Source organism: Octopus bimaculoides, chromosome 19 (genome assembly GCF_001194135.2).
Source record: "Octopus bimaculoides isolate UCB-OBI-ISO-001 chromosome 19, ASM119413v2, whole genome shotgun sequence".
Classification (NCBI taxonomy): Eukaryota; Metazoa; Mollusca; class Cephalopoda; order Octopoda; family Octopodidae; genus Octopus; species Octopus bimaculoides.
In genome coordinates, this window is record NC_068999.1 from 50,616,555 (window position 1) to 50,620,116 (window position 3,562).

The window sequence follows — 3,562 nt, forward strand, 5'->3', positions numbered from 1 at the left end:
TATATATATATATATATATATATGCATATATATATATATGTATATATATATATGCATATATATAGATGTATGTATGTATCTATATATATGTATATATATATATATACATACATACATATATGTATATACATATATATATATACATATATACATACATATATGTATATACATATATATATATATATACGTACATATATAGACCTATAAATACATACACACACACACACACATATATATGTACATACACAGAGATAAAGTGTGTGTGTGAATATGTGTGTGTGTGTGAGAAAAAGTGAGTGTGTGACTATGCATATATATGTATAATTTTTCTTTCTCTTTCTCACTCCTGCTTCCGTTCGTTCTCTCTGTGATTGCACACATACACACGCACATGTGCACACGCACGCGCACATTCACGCATGCACACACAGAGAACGGGGTATTATCTAACTAGCTCCAGGAAATTCATCGATTGCCACGACTAGTTAGTTTCTTCAAACGAAACACGCCCAATTCCTTTTGATTCGTCATTTATTATTTATTTTGTTACATAATATGACTCGATTTTGGAACAGTTTGCCAAGTAGAACTGTTCGTGTCTTTTATAGTCAGAGCAATACAGCTAATGATTAATTCTTTCCAAAATACTGCTGCTGGTGGTGCAACTGTTTTCTCTTGCTGTTATAGGTCTACTGCTATGATCAACATTATTTGTTACAGCTATTGCTGTTATTGTTGTTGCTGAGCATATCTTCATATAATTGAAACACTATTGTTTTGTTTTATCTACAAGGTCTACTTACGTAAGAGGAAACAAAAGACTGAAAATAAAGAAATAATATCCCACATGTAATTTGTCGAGTATATTGAACAAAGTAAAGGATCATTAAATTGATTTCTGTTTAGTATAGGCTTGACACATTTGCTAACAAAATTTACCGAATCTTTAAATGACAAATTGCACGTCCTACATTTTACATCGCACACAAATTACTCGAATTAACAACTTAAATTTGTATCCGTTCACCTGTGAGTACTGACTGTGCATTAAAATGTCGGCTTTTTAGGTGTAAGGGAGTAAATTGTATGAAATTTACGTCATTTTGTAATATGTGAGCGAACTGAAGAAATTGTGTTCTAGGTTAAATGACATTAAAAACAGACCCAAACTTTAATTTTCAGATTTATCTATATTTGTCAATAAGAAGAATGTTCAGCAATCATTAACAGCATTTCCATACAAATTACCTTCATATCAACCAATACTGTTTGATTATGTAGAGGCAATTCTTGAGATTTCATTTATATTTGTCAACAAATAAAAGATAAAAATAAAAGGTAAGAAAGAAAAGTGCCAACCATTAAATTGTGTGATTTATCTACAATTGTAAATGAGAAGGATGAACAAAATTTCGAGATGAATCTACATATGTGAATGAGAAAGTTGAACAATCATTGCTAGCGTTTCTGCAACAGTAACGAAATTGCCTAAGTATCAACCAGCGCTCCAAACATGACCGCAGCTTCAAAACTGAATCAATTTAAAGAATATATATTTGTCAATGAATATGTGGGACAATTATTACCGATGTTTCTTCTATAGTAACCAAATTGTTCTACATATCAACTATAGTCATATCGTGCTGTCAAATCAACTATTGCATTTCTGTGGCCATGGAGATTTCAATCTCAGCACGCCAAACCATACAGTGTATCCAACTAGTTTTTTTACATCAACAAAAACTTTTCACGCTGCCAAATAAAAGATTTACAAGTGACGGTAAGTCTCCAAGAGCAAGGCTGCACTTGGACACAACGCATCCCTTCAGACTGTAAGATTCCAGCATGCATGCTCCAACCGAGTAACCGATGCATAATCATTAAATAGATTAATCGTTCACAATTCTCAGTTAATGGATGTAATTATTACACGTTTTTTTTTCTGAAGAATTCTTTACAATTAAGATACGTTCTAACCTTACTTTCAACCCAACAGATATCTGCTGCTAAGAAGATTGGCCACATATCTCCTCTTGTGTAAAATACTTTTCTTTAATATCTCCTTCATTTAGTGCAGATTAGAACAGATGTTGCATACATATTAACAAGTAGGAATGTTTATCCTCCAACCAAAAAAAAAAAAAAAAAAATGAGTGTGATAATAGACGCTCGGTTGTTAGTAAGTCATTTGAATGAGATAACTGTAATAATTACCTAATTACAGTATCATTAGAAGAGACTATAATTTATAATTATTACAAACTCTTGAGAAATGCTCAAGTCGCAGATAAACATTTTCTTCAAACAAAACATAGTTATATTTATATATTATTTTAACTTTGCTGCAGACGACAAAATGTAAACATTTTCAAACATGAAATACGTTCATTTGTCGGCGTGCTGCACATAAAGATAACTATTATCTTAATGTAACTGCACGATTAGTTAGTATTATTGTTGCTGCTACTGCTGTTGCTGCTGCTGTTGCTGCTGCTGTTGTTGCTGCTGTTGTTAACAGTTTTATGGGTTTCGGGAAAACTCTAAGCAGAGGTATTCAAATAATGATCATTCCTTCATTTTAGGAGCACCTAAGATTGTATTATCTCATGTGAGGCTCCCGTTGTTAAGATTTAGGTTGTGATGCAAAAGGATTTGACATCTATTTCTAGAATGTTGCGAGACCACATAATATATATCTTACTCCGAGTCAGGCTGCAGGAGAAATTAACGCAATGTATGACATAAGTGCAGGATAAAGTTCAACTCTACCGGATTCATTACATTTTCTACTGTACTAAAATGCAACCGAGACCACTCCTTCCATTTCTCTCTCTTTAAATACAGTACTGGAAGCAAGTATGGCCGAGTAGTTAAGCACTTTACTTTGTAAATACGAAATCTAGATTTCAATCTCACTGTGTGGCTTAAATCTTGTGAACGAAATTAGGTTGGCGGAAACAATGTGGAAGATTATGGAATGGATTGTGTCTGGTATACAAAAATTCTAGCCTTGCCTCATACTGTGTAACGCTGAAACTTCCTGGTGATGGTTTGAAAAGATACATATGTCTATGGAATACACATCCACGTACACGTTATTACAAAGGAGACAGTATAGTGTAATTCAGTTGACCGAACTATTGAATCGCCATCGTCGAAACTGTCGGAGGGTCCGCTTTCGAGGACAGTCAGTTGACAACATTCGTTGAGAATAAGGCAAGATAACAGCTTATATTCAATTACCTCGTTACGAAGTGATTTCAAATCCCACAAACACCATGCTTGTGATTCATCCTTCTACGATCAAACAAAAGTTAAAAATGTATGTACATATGTATATACACATATATACAGGAAATATATTGGAGTTGCATGAAATAACAGCTACCTGACATAGTTACCAAGTAGAAAAGAATTACTTATTCGGATGCATTATTATCATCGTTGTTGTTACTAATATTATTATCATCATCATTTTCCTCACACACACACACACACACACACACACATATATATATATATATATATATATATATATATATATATATATATATATATATAT

The 3,562-nt window shown here is 32.8% G+C and overlaps 1 protein-coding gene across 1 annotated transcript in view; it reads right to left on the reverse strand.

Moving 5' to 3' along the window:
- Positions 1-3,562, reverse strand: part of LOC106882031 (uncharacterized) — a 368,303-nt gene that overhangs the window by 207,218 nt on the left and 157,523 nt on the right. The gene's annotated exons all lie outside the window — the stretch shown is intronic.